The sequence below is a fragment of the Myripristis murdjan genome, chromosome 19, assembly GCF_902150065.1.
Source record: "Myripristis murdjan chromosome 19, fMyrMur1.1, whole genome shotgun sequence".
NCBI lineage: Eukaryota > Metazoa > Chordata > Actinopteri > Holocentriformes > Holocentridae > Myripristis > Myripristis murdjan.
In genome coordinates this window covers 18,022,351-18,036,399 of record NC_043998.1, presented here as the reverse complement: position 1 = coordinate 18,036,399, position 14,049 = coordinate 18,022,351, and the positions used below count along the sequence as shown (strand labels likewise).

Sequence of the window (14,049 nt, the reverse complement as noted above, 5' to 3'; positions counted from 1 at the left end):
TTTCTTCGCCCTGCTTTGCCTTTCTGACAATGCAAAGACTGCAAAAGTGGCCTTGCACGCTCATTTTCTAAGATAAAAAAAAAAGAAAAAAAAATAATGCAAGCACCAAGATGCTATTAAGTTGTGAAATGTTTACACTGCCTTCTTAGGTTATAATCTCTTCGAATGGATTTATCTTTTTAATCTAACAATATTTCCTTCTTTAAAACGTGTCTGTTATCCCTTGCAATGACTTTGAATTAAACAGACAGTGGGGCTGGTTTAACAGTGACTAAAAGCATATTTGGCATAATGATTAAATGGCTTTGTCTTAGCTTTTTTCTTAACATAAGTGTAGATCAATGTGATGATATTGGCTTTCCTCTCTAATGCACTTGTAGTTGTGATTGCGACTGTATAAAATTCACCGTCATCGGAATGTGCTCAGCCATCTGGCCGCGGTTAAACGGCCTGCGTCTCTAACTATCAGATACACTGTAAATAGCCTCCATAGAAGCATGTCATACCAGCAACACTACACAATGTTTATAGTGTGGCTGTTAATGTGATAGCGAGCCGACCGAACTTTAGACTTTCATCTCCTGTAAGGATAAAACATCAGCCTGGCACATCTGCAGCACTGACCAGCTACAACACCGGTGATCTCGCATTTTCGGGGACTTTGTTGTTTTGTTTCTGACTTGGCAGCCTGTTGCTTGTTGTGACTGATTGAACTCGGTGTTGTAACGCAGCCCTCTCCTCCACACTGTAATGATCTCACACATCCAGCAGATGTTCTCAATCAATATTTGTTGATGGGAGAGACCATTAGTTTACTAATTACATTTGCATAAACATTTCACGATTTCATTTTTACTATGCGTGTTTTCTAAATATTTTTTTTTTTTTTTTGCAGGGAGTTTCCATACAGTGGCCCTCAAGTGCTTACACATGTGTGGTGTAAATACTGTTAGGCCTAAGTAACAATGTATACACATGCATATACAGGCAGCCACATACTGTATGCATGCACACACACACACACACACAGCGTATCAGCAGCATCCCGCCCTAAACAGCTTGCATTCCCCACCAGTGACTTTCTCTGAATAAACAAACATTTATCTGCTCTTTTGGCAAAGTAACAGTGCGGCGGTGCTGTTTGTGTGGTGAACACCCCACGCTGGTGTAAACAAGCTATTGAAGTGTGTGTATGGAGAGGTATGATTTGGACATGTTAAGGGGACAGAGGATCGTCTCTCCTCATGGCTCTGTTTACCAGCAGTTTCCAGCTAATAGATACCTGTGGTTTAGCCAGTTGTCATGTCTGAGCGCGTCGTGTTGAGCGCTGTCTGGTCGTATGATTTGTTTCTTGGAGCTCGCCATCTCCACAGTAAATGGCTTTAATTGTGTTTCTAAATACAGTTTGTGTGCTGAGGGAATGGAGCAGACATGATTCATACCTGGGCACTTTTTGACCAGGATGTGATCACAGTTACTGTTTTCAGAGTTGTTTTCAATTTAGTTTTGTTTCAGTGTGCTCGTTTCAGTTTAGTTTAGTTTTGTTTGGAAATGTGAAAAAGTGTGGTTTTAATTAAGTTTTTATAGTTTATTAATATTTAGTATTAGAAAGACATTTTCTGTACATTTTTGTTTGATTTTAGTTAGTCTTGTAAGTGCACTATCATTTCAGTTCACTTTCATTTTTCATTTTTTTTCTAAAGTCTATGTAAAGTATTTTGTTTCCACACCTAGTTTTAGTTTTTAGGTTAGTTTTAGGTAACTGTAATAACCTTGGAGGTGTCATTTCAGCCCTCACACAGCGGATCAGTTTTTTGTTACATTGCATTCCTCTTGTAAACACATCTAATTTGCATTAAAGTCTGAGTTTGTAACCTTTTCGGTCATATATTTTCTGTTTTATAAACTGATGATAACCGTATAGAGGCAGCAGCTAATATTAATAATGGCTAGTAGCCACATTATCATTAACATTGGATGTTTTGCTAATTAGCCTGCTACCTCGTTCTCTAGCTAGCAAAGCCAACACCAACACGCTGTTCAGGTTAACAGAGCGGACTGAGCTCACAGTGTTGTGGAATAGAGACGAGACAGTTTACATGACCCGCCACAACAACATTTTTCAGGTATTGCTTTATTTAGTGTGGTGGTGATATATTTAGCCTTTACTCTCCAGTGGACGTCCGTGATGGTGCCAGACGTGGCCGTGCAGAGATTAGTAATGCAGCTGAGGTTTCCACCTTTATTCCAGCGCTGTATGCATTTAAACGTGGCTGACTTTTGTGGTATTGGTCTCCTGGGCGTCTGCCGAGCCTCCCCCGTTGCAATTGTGTACACTGCTCATTTTTTACACGTCCGACTTTCGCATTCATCATCTTACACGTACCATTACAGATGCTTGCAAGGAGCAGGCCATGTGAGATGTCATGCTCTCTCCTTGTAACTGCTTTGTATTATTTGGATCTTAATATGACATGAGTCCAGGGACGCGGAGGGGAGGGGCGTCCCAGAGAGGCTGTAGAAAATGAATTTGATCAATTCCAGGTCTTGAAAAGTTGAAAAAGTTAAGGAGAGGTATGAGGAGGCTGTTGTTTAGTCCTCATGCGCGCATACGTACGCATGTGATGCACTGCTAGAGCCCGTCTGTGTTGAGCCACGAAGACATGAACATCCACACCATCCTTTTTGCAATTCCCTATTCTGATAACTCAATACTTACAGCCATTTCAGGAAAGCAATTAATATGTCTTACCCGGAAAAAATTGTCATCCAACAGGAAGTTGCAATGCAGCATAAAAAGAAAAACTGTGTAGCCGGCATGAGCTGTGCGATGGCGTGATATCTGGGATGTGCAGAGCAAAAACACCACAGCAATAAGCTCCTAGAAATATGTGCCCCCCACCCCAAAAAAAGGAGAAGATACTTGAGGATTCGAAAAGGTTTGGCTTGTCATCTTGTTAGGAGAAAGATGATATAATATACTCATAATGTTGATGTGTACCTAACTCTATTCCCTGATGGAAATGGTATATATTTACTATTGCAGTGACACGTTTTATGAGTTAGACCTCTAACTAAAATGTATGTGAAATCCCTTACATATTCCCATGCTATTTCAGTAGTGATTTTTCCTTTGAGACGAATAGGCCATACAAAAAAAAAAATGATTTCATAGTCTCAAATAAGCTCTCAGAATTGACCGAGAGCAGTTGTAACACTCATCCTCATGCACAGTCTGCCACGACAGGGGATTGATTTTGTGTTCTGGCAAAACATGATATATGCTTTGGAACAAAGATCAATTTAATTGTTCCCCGTATCAAATGCCTCCTCCTCTTTCTTTCACCCGTGAGTCATCTCACCCTTGGCGAAGGCCTTGGGAGCCGGACTAGCCCTCTGTATGCTCACCACTCGGATTAATGGCTGTTTTGGCAACATATGAGCTCATGGGTAATTGGCCGAGGTGATGTTTCCTGTTGAATGCTACCTGGTTCTTTTGTGGCCGTCGTCGCGGCCGGGCGACTCCGCTGCCACTGAGGCCGGTAATTTAGCGCCACTTTTGTGACACCGTCTGCGAACCGTGGCGAGGAAGTTGTACGTTTTCTTCAAGGTGTCGCTGGACGGGGTGACAGTGAAGGATCTCATGTTGTTTTTGTGCAGAGGCATACTGTATCTCTTTTCACTGCTAGGGTTAGCTACCATGATCGTTTTCCCTCACTCGCTGAGAAAATAATTTATAGACCCACACCAGATTCCGCCTTGTTTACTTTAATTTGAACTTTTTTTCCCTTTCTGTTAGAAATAATAAATTACTTGGAGGGACGTGTTGTTAGCAGCGTTGGATGTGGGTGATAGTGCTGGCTGTGCATTGGTTACACACAGGGGCCTGGGAAGCTTCATTGCACATTTTAACGGTCCAAATAGCACGATCGGAATCTGCAGATATTATATGGACCCAAAAATTCAGTGGAAACTAGATGAAATTGCACTCTGAAATGGAAGATAAAACTTATCAGATTGAAAAGTTTTAAAGCTGCACAAGGCCATGTCACGCATGGGCTGCTTCAAATGCAAGGTAACTGTGAAAAATCTAAACTTCTGTATCCAGAGATCAGTCAGTGCGATGTCAGTAAACTGCACACAACATACTCAACGTACACACTGTGCCGCTGTGTACCAAACCGATGTCGAGTCCAGCTGTCTTGGGTTGGTGCACACACAGTTCGTATTCCACTGTTAAGTTTTGATTTCATGCCGAGTGAAGAAATGAGCAAAACAAAAATAAATGTGTTGGGAAATGCATGTGACCAAACAATGGGACACACTTGTCATTTTTAAGCCGGTAAAATAGGTGCATGTCTACGGAAAATGTGGCTTACTGTCCATTTTTAGTCTCCATCTGACCCACAAAGCAACATGTGCTCAAGTGGACAGGTGCAGATCATGTTTCAGTGGACCTATCATCAGTGCAAATGATCCATCTCAAACACCTGCAGCCTGTTGCAGCAGCTGTGCCCGAGTGACAACTTTACCGAGTTGTATCAGAAGTGGCTAACAAGTCACAACTAAATAATACTGTGCTGCACCAAGAAAAACAAGTTAAAATGTAATTTAAGCAACCCTTGATGGACAGTGTTGACATTTATGCCCATTCTAGTGCATAATGAGGATTATTGAATTTAAAAAGCAGAGTAGCAATCAATGTACAAATTCGTGACAATTTAAAAAAAATAATAATCTTTATTTATTCTATTATTTGGGTCTAAACAACTTCATCTAAATATCAGCTACTTTTAACAGAGGAGTGAAAATACTGTTAGGGATGTACTGGACTGAGATGAGCAGGGCATTAATATTATCCTATTCAGTATTAATTGTTTCAATAGTATTTGAAGATAACTGGTTAAGGAATAGATTACAGACAAAAACGATATAGATTGAGAGCATTCATTGTGATTCAGAGCAGGTCATTTTGATCTGTAACAAAATGAATGAGAGACGATATCCTCAATACGTTAGCAGCTGCCTGTAGTTCACCAGATGTATGAAGCTTATGTTAGGTACTAACTCTGCATAACTCTGAGACTGTATATAAATGACCTAAGCCGAAACATTGTGTATGTATCGTGCATTGTTGTTATGACAAGAAAATTCATCCCTTTCATGCACAACACAGAGGACAGCCCTGCACCAAAACAGGCATTCAAACGTCATAGGCCCATGTCATCATCATATATGTGATTGCATATAATGACAGTCACACTGTATTTCAAATATGTTGCCTAAACAATAAGCCTCATGTAGTTTTATTGGTAGAAGAAAAAAGTTTGGGCACTAATGCGTCCTTATTTTTTCTAGACAGGGGTAGGGTGTGAGTCGACTGTCCTGCTTTCCTCTGGTCTCTGCTACAGAGATGTGAGCCTTTTCAGTGCTTCTTGTTTTTCCAATTTGAAGGATGCTGACTGGATTAACCAAGGTAGATGTAATATCATAGGATTACACATTACTTAATGAAGAGAGTTACGTCCTACTAAGTCTTGTCTTAAACACGTGGTGCTAGTTCCAGCACTCAACAATGAGAGGAAGAAAGCACCGATACTGTCCTATGTAACAGCAAGGGGGGAATGAAATAACGTTTTTATTTATTTATTTTTTTTCAAAACGGGTGAACTATCCCTTTAAGAACAGCTGGTGCAACCCTGCCTCGGAGTAGAGTTCAGAGATATCACATGCACCATAACAACTGTAGACGATCACCAGAGGGAAAGGAGAAATGAATAATCAAAGGACCATAACGTGTTTGGTACTATAGAGAAACATGTGCAACAGTAATTAAAGGTCCATCACAAGTCTCCCAGGTGCCGGGAAGCAGAGTGAGAGTGCTGTGGCATGCCGGGTACATGATGTATCTGCAGTGACCATCTAAGAGGAAAGAGGTCCTGCGTTCCTCTGGCCTGAATCCTCAAGGGGTAACAAAAACTCTGCCCTGACCAGTGCACTTAGACAGATCAAAATAACAAGGCTGAAAAAGACCAAAGTACAGCTGTCAAGAATGGTCACTGGTCTGGATGAGTGGATATGGACAACCTTATGAATTCTTTCACTGCCTTGTAGTTTGTATCCTGAGGCAGATTTTACACTGAATTCATCATTCAGGGGGAAAAGGATCTAATGCTTAAAAACAACCGTTCAGTCCTTTTAAAGACGGTTTGGCCTGTTTCAAAGTCACACAGATATTTTGTCTTGGGAGCGCTGACGTTAGTAAAGTTGAGGAGTAATTACCTGACCGCCTGAAGGTCGGACACGATGCTTTCTTGCGTACTTGTTAAGTACACTTTTAGAGTGTAAAGAAATGATGAAAATGAGAGGTTATCCCCGTTGTTGTTGGCTGTTTCTCCTATCCAAATAGATGCTGTCATTAGAGTAGTTGAGAAAAATAGCATGGCTCCACTTCACCATCATTTCCCACTAAGAGGTTTTATAGACCTCTTATCACATGGGAAAGAATTATGCGCACTGGATCGTATCAAGCCACGCAAGCTCGCATCATTTCTTTCTGTGATTCAGCAGTGTAATGAAATACAGATTGTGACAGCAAACCGTACATATAAAATATTGAGATTTTATTGCTTCATTGTCTGTCACTTTATTGCATCATCGGAATAGGATTTTTTTTTTTTTTTTTTTTTTTTTTTTTTTTTGGTGGTGTTGTTATGATTTGAAATGAAATCAGAATACATCTAATGAGACTTTCCGTAACAAGCCTGAGATCTGAATTCCTCTATGTCTCTTGGCTTGTCCGAGGAATTATCTCCGCTGACCTCGTCACTTCATTCTCCCAAAGCACATAAAAGAGGATGCATGCTGACAGTGTGTGTGTGTGTGTGTGTGTGTGTGTGTCCTCAGCCTGTGTGTTTTTTTATATTTGCTTGCACAAGATAGTAAAATCAGATGGCTTACAAAGCCCCAAAGAAATTAAGTTTGCCGCTTTCCAAACAAGCTCGGCTGTAACCAGCAGGATTCTCCTTTGTTTTCTCTCTTTAATTCTCTGATAGCACTTTGGACTTGCAATCTTTGGATCGTCAGGGTTGCGTAACAATATGAAGCTTTTGGCTCTAATGTGCTGAAATCAAGTCACCTTCAATTAACTGGAACATGGCCATTTCCCCCCGGTGCCCTTTTCCCGAATCCCTCGGGGATTGGCAGTGTTGTTGGCACACCGCGGGATCGACATTAACTGTGTGAACATTCTTGTCGTGCTATTCTGGTGTGTTTATTGGCTGCCTGATTACATGCATGTTTACTTGGCAGCTTGTTGCCCCGCCAGAGAGACAGAAAATGCTTCCAACCATCGTGATCCACAGGGATAGCGGGAGCTTTCAGGGGTTGTGCCTCATCACTTTGATGCGCTGTCAATCAAAGGCCCAACCAAAACACACGCTGGCTGTTTTGCTGTAAAGCCGCACCGATGGCTGAGGCGGATGACACTGAAGATGGTTTTGAGAATGATGCCGTTGATGACGGTGGCTGCAGCATAAAAAATGGCACAATATAAAACAGGTGCAGAGCTGTATCCGCCTTTATTGTGCATCATCAGTGTCTCTCTCTTTGGAACAGGTGGTGGAAACCTGGCTGTGGCCTGAGTGTGAAAAGAGAAGAGATGTCAAGTGACAACCTGTGAGGAGGTAAGATCTCTATACTCATAACCCCACCTTAATCTGTGTTTTCACCTTAGTGAAAGATTATTGTAGTTAAGTAGTCCATTTTCCATACAGGTCGTAGTAATTACCTGGACAATTAGTACCAAACTTTTGGCGTCGTAGCACTATACTTAAATGAGTCACTTTGTTTTGACCCCTTGAGACCCGCATTTTTTCTGCTGGGCAAAAAAAATTTTTTTTTAGCTGATTCTGACTCGTCTTCAACATAAAAACAAAGTGGAAAAAACACATTTTTGCTAACTCATGTTTTTAATAGTATTTTTTCATGTCCATTCCAATGGACGCAGGGTCTGAAGGGGTTAAGGCGGTTGGTTTTGTTCTTAAATCAGTTTTACTGATTGATTTTATTTTTCAGTCAACAAAATCCAGTGCCTGTTGAAATTCTTTCATAATTTATGATTTCAATCAACTTCAGAACTGAAATTTTTGACATTTTTGACCACTCTGATCCATATTGATTCAGATGGAAGCATAAAGGCTCAATTGCGCCAGTGATTAACACCATTTATACTTACCACTGAGTAAGTAAGTTCACTTGAAAACTTGCAAGTTGTGTTTTATCTTTATATCTGTGTATCTATAGATATATTAATCAAAAACAGATAGACAGACAGATAGATAAATAGATAGATCCATAGATACATAGATATTTAGAAGGAGCACTATATAGTTATTGACAGCTTGTTCCATCTGGGGCATTCGATACTCACTTTTTTGTGCCAGCCTTAATTTAGACTTCAACCTAAACACAAACCTCTTCTTTAAAATGGAAACATCCATATAGCTTGGAGATGAGTTTGCCTTCCTGTATCACAGCTTTGATGCGCCAAGAGTCCCAAAAGTACAGTTTGTTATGTTTTGTCCCATGTGAAAGTCAGGGAGAGAAATATGAATAGCTCTGTCACTCATATTGTGCCTCAGATTCATTATTTTACAGCTGGTCTACAGGGACTGGATGCACTTAAAAGTGACTGTGCGCCATATTATTTTTTCCACCCTATAAAGTTCCCTCCCAAAATACCACGGCGCATATCAATCAGCAGCGGTTGTTTTACTTAGTTTCCATCTCGGTAGTCCTCCTGCAGGGCTTACAGCAGGGGTTACCTGCTCGATGGCGTGCCTTTTGTCTGTGTGAGAAGGAGTTCACCGTTGTGACATTTATTACGGCCTGTCACAGGGAAGCACAAGCACATTTTTACTGTCATGCCTCTGCAGCGTACGCCTTGTTTCCAAAGGGCCTCGTGTTGCAGGCAGACCCGCAACATCAAACTAGCTTCAGTCAAACATCCCTCTGGTTTTTGTACGCGTATTTTTGTTTGCATTTTTCCAATTCGTTTTCCAGGAACGATGCTTTGCAGATAAGGTTAGGCAGAGCGTACGGGAACCCCCCACCCCCACCCGCCCCCCCTCCTCAACCCTTCTCCTCCTCCTCTTCAACACACATGCACACACACATACAGTGCAGACCACCCAATCTTCCCTCATGTCACGCCTCCTTAATGTTGTCAGTTTACCAGTAGCACTGACGGATCTCGTGCCGATGCTGTTTTCTGACCCTGGAAGGGTTAATGTCTTCTACCGACGGCAGATTAGTCTATTTACAACTTCCTCCGGGGTCAAAGTTGAACACTGAGGTCGCACAGAGGTCACGCATCTCGCCGCCGTTCCCAGAGCCATGCCAAGCTTCACACACAGCCACAGAGCGAACAGAGAACCTTTCAAATAACCAATATAACATTTTGAGAAACTGCCAGTCGAGGTTATTAGACAAGCATCTCCGAATTTTAGATGGGACTTCTATCTGATAAAATCTCTGCCTCGGTAATGCCTTTGCTCTGGGTGCATTATTTGACCTATCACAGAAGCTATTCGGGAGGATCTTGTCTGTCAATCACGGCCACATGCACGGCGTTTCATGTCAGCACGGGCTCTAGCAGGATGAGTTGAAGGGATCAGGGAGAGGGGGGAGGGAGAGGGGGGGAGGTAAGGTGTGTGTCGGAGGGTGTGTGCGTTATGAATCTTAACTGATTTCTCTCGTTGTTAACACTCGCCTATGTAGCTCCATATATGGAAGCCTCAGCGGCAGCGTACATGTGAAAAGGGTGAAATTATGTTCATACATTTGGAACATCCTTTTGCTGTATCACGCTCATTAATACTACAAAGCAAGGCCTCCCTTCTTTTTTCAGCCTCACTCAGGACACGTTTGCACACACTCTGCTCTGCTGTTGCAGGATTTGCTGGCTGTAGGGGAATTTCTTTTTCGGGCACTTTAAGTTGTGTTGGACATTTTGGATCCAGCAGAGTTGTTTACAATCGCAGGAGTAATATAGGTGCGTATAAATAAGAATGATTGGTGCCCCATGGGGATTTAGAATGCTCTTTATTTTGAAGTAACGGCAGGGGGCAAAATAAATTTCTGGAACATTCGTATGCAAAGGAAATGTAATCTGTATGATGAGTCATGCAAACGCTAAGATGAAAAGTATGCTTTGCATGCGTGTGATAGGTAGAACAGAACAACCTTCAGTGCTGGTGAAGATCAAAAACGCAGTCGCTCCCCAGGCTGTATGACTTGTAGGCTTAAGTCGGATCTGTGACTTTGTGATCTATGGACGCGTCAAGAAAAAAAAAAAAAAAAAAACAAGACCTGCCGAGTCATAAACGTGTTTGAGCAGAGTAATGAAGTTCAGGTGGAGGGATAAAGCTCTGTGCTGTGTACGGCCTCTAAGCTGCGGGAGAAGGCAGGGATTGGAGTCTGAGTGCGTCGAAAAAAAGTGCCTGTAAATTCTCTGCTGAAAGAAACAGAAGAAAAAGTCCTGCAGAAGTTCAAATTGGGTGATGTTGGGAGGGCAGAGCAAATCTGGAGATGAGATGTTGCTCTGACAGGTGATCCTGTGGAGGATTGCAACAGGATTACACCTTCAGTCTGATTATTTTTGTAGTTGGTTTGTGGAGGTTCACACAAGCAAAAGAAGACTCACAAGCAGCGTGTTGACTGGATGTTTTTTTTTTTTTTTTGGCAGGTTCAAAATAAATCTTTGCTGTCATTTCCCCTGCTTACAGAGTGCTTTCTATTTCTTTATTATGCAATCAAACAGAATGGATCTTCAATCAAAAAATGAGATTTGAGAGCAACACTGCAATCAGAAAAAATTATGTTTAAAATGTGAGTACTGTAGTAGCCATTTTGATCCACACTCCTATCCAGAAGGTGGCGGTAATACTATTGCATTATAACTGTGGATGTTGCCAACCTGTCAATCTGATTGAGAATGACCAATAAGGACAGGTCTCTGTTGGTACGTCTTTCAGCGTAGGTCCCGCCCCTGAGACTCAGCTCAACAGGAAGCAAAAGTTTTGGATTTGCACTCAAAACTTTTGGTTTTGCAACCAGAAGTTTTTAATTTATTTTTGCAAACATTTTTATTGCATTGTCAATCGTTTTGTTATCAGATCTTTTTTTTTTATTGCAATTCTTTTCTGATTGATTGGATAATAAGGAAACGAAAAACACTCCAGACGTCTTTGTTGTTTCTACCAGGTCATAACGCACAGAGAAGTAGATGAATAGGAGCATCAGTCCAGACTTCATTTTGTTACGCTAGGCTTTCCAGGCATGAGGAGCTTTTTACCTCATAAACTTTTTTGCTTTAAACATTTTTCTTCATAATCTTGACAAATCAACATTATACACAGAAGATCCGATCCAAACTGAATGCACAGAAAAGAAAAATGGTCCTCTGGGCTGCTGCTGGGGCTGCAGTCTCATTTGTTAAAATCTTTTCAGGGCGAATCAAACAACCAATCACCTCAAGGAAGCATCGCGATCTCAGTCCATTCACGTCTTGTGGACGTGCGTGTGCACCACTGCCGTGCGCGTTTGCCCCCCCCCCCCCCCCCCCCCCCCCCCAAAAAAAAAAAAAAAAAAAACTCCACCTGGCCTTCCTTAGCTATAGTTACGGCTTGCCAGTTCTTACTTGTGCCACACGCTCAAGCTTCCATGTGCATGAGAGCAACTTGGGCAAAGTACTGCATCTCAGTTGGGGGTTTGAGCTATTTGAATTCAAATTTTTGACAAAGGTCCGCCCACTCTAAAAGGTTAACAGAACAGAAAGTACAGGCTCATGCTTTGAACCTGTGAAGCACTACTGAGGCTCCTGTGCCACATTATCTGCCTGTCAGTGCTTTTCCAATTGTATTATCTTGTCTTTTCACTTCAGGAACACACTCTGGGAATTGTTCCAGCTTGTGGTTTTGATTATCTCAGGCTGAGATTCTTAAGAGCAGTGCAGGACCCCAAGGCCCCGTGTGACCTTTCTAATGCCCGACTCCTAACTTGTGACCTCAAAGTCTTGACCGGCATCCTAAAATCCCCCCCAAAACGGTACAGCCGAGATTAAAGGGAATTCCCTCCGTCAGTGACCTTCTGCTTCCATTTTGTTGCCATTTCGAGGATAATCTCTGTTCATTTTTCAACTTTCCCCTTTAAAGTGACAGGCTCTAAAGTCCAGATAATGCAGCTGAGAGGAGGGCCGTGTCATAAAATGGACTATTTGGCACAAAATCTGTCAATTCCTCCAAGGGTTTTTATTCATCTTGTGTGTCTCTGGATGATCTTGGTGCATCAGGCGGTGAAACGCTGCCCACCCACGGAGGCCTGCCTGTTGGGGGGGAGGCAGGGAGCGTTGTCTCCCCTCTGGATCTCGGAGCTGTCCCCGTGTAAACAGCCTCCCTGCAATGGGAGGAGGGAGACGTACAAACCCGTATTACTCCAGCTGACAAAGCCATTCACTTCTGAAAAAAGCAAATTTAGATTGTGAATGCTCCCTCGCTCGCTCACGCTGGACAAACAGTGCTGAGTTATTGGGCGGATTATGAATAACTTTTCTACAGTGGAAAAAGGGAGATGTGGCCAAGACAGAGTCATCAGAGGTCCCTGAAATAGTGCGCGGTCTGAGAATGAAGCGGAGAAAGGTGAACAGCGCTGCTTCAGTGTACTTTGGTGGAGCTGATTCTGCGGCAGCGTCTGATTAATTTCAGTGGAATCCGCTTTTTTTTGGTAGCCTGTTTGGGTTTACAGAGATGCTTCAGCCCTGTAAGTGTTGAAGCGCTGTTGTTTTCTTTTAATAAATGGTCTTTTGTGGTGTGTCGAGTGGAAATGTTTTTGTTGAAGCATGCTGTGTGTGTGTGTTTACTCTGGAGATTATGGGTAGCATGCCGCTGTTTGTTTGCAGGCCTTAGTGGCTCTCCCCTCCCACACTTGCAATCTGATTTGCTTATTCCTCTTCTCACTCGCTGTGATTAGGACGGGCACAGGGCATTCTCATTGCAGGGCACGTGTTCAAACTGAGCACACACACACACACACACTAACACAGACAAATACACACCCTCTCGAGCGGTAGCCTCCTCTTTCCAGCATATTTACTATTGACTAAAGATAAATGACCGTGTGCATCGGTGATGTAAATAGAGATACTTAGGGTTGACGGTTTCATTTATTCTGTTCAAATCTGCTCAGACAGTTTAACATGGTTCCCATGACAGGGTCGCACCAGTGCTGTGGGCGGGTCCTGCCAGCCCCTTTATTTTATTTTAGACCAGAGACTCATGGGAAAGCTATTTTGGGACTCTTTCCTGTCGGTCTTTAGAAAACAGTGCCAGTGGTTTGTTAACAGGTGCAATGGGACCAGTGGGATTTCAGAATAGCTGTGGTATTACTCAACACATGAACATATGTCTTTTTGTTTTTTTTTTTTTATGTTGTTTTTTTTTTTTAACATGTGTGTGTGCATTTGAGGGTTTACATCATTTTCTGGATGCATGAGTCATTGCCACTGTTGAGGTAGCAGCTTGTCTGATCATGTATTTTGGCTGTTTTTATTGAGTGAAAAATGTTGAAAAATGCTGCAATTTAATGTCCAGCTTCAACTGAAGGATTACATGATCATCTGTGGGTTGAGTAACATCTATGACCCTCTGAAACCCTTTGAAACTCCGTTGGCTGAAGTCAGAAATCTGAAATCGAGACTGTTTTTATTAACGTTGTTCACTCGACAACATCTCCCTGAAATTCCTTATGCATTTGATGCATATTTCAAGCATTTGAAGCAATTTAAGAGAGAGATAATCTACATTTTTACAGCATGTTTGCATAAATAGAAGATGCAAAATAGCGTATGTCCTTGGTGTGCGTGTGAGAGAGAGAGAGAGAGAGGGAGGGCGAGCGAGGAGAGGGAGAAATTGGTGGGTGGGTGTGCCAAAGGAGAACAGGAATGAGCGAGGGATCGAGAGAGAGAGAGAGAGTGACATGTCTTTGGGAGCA

General features: G+C 42.2%; 1 protein-coding gene across 7 annotated transcripts in view; it reads left to right on the top strand.

Moving 5' to 3' along the window:
* myocd (myocardin) overlaps positions 1-14,049 on the top strand; it is a 96,192-nt gene that overhangs the window by 8,141 nt on the left and 74,002 nt on the right. For all 7 annotated transcript variants that reach the window (XM_030077194.1, XM_030077200.1, XM_030077198.1 and 4 more), the window contains exon 2: positions 7,618-7,685. The gene's annotated coding sequence lies outside the window, so the exon portion shown is untranslated. The remainder of the gene's footprint in view (positions 1-7,617; positions 7,686-14,049) is intronic.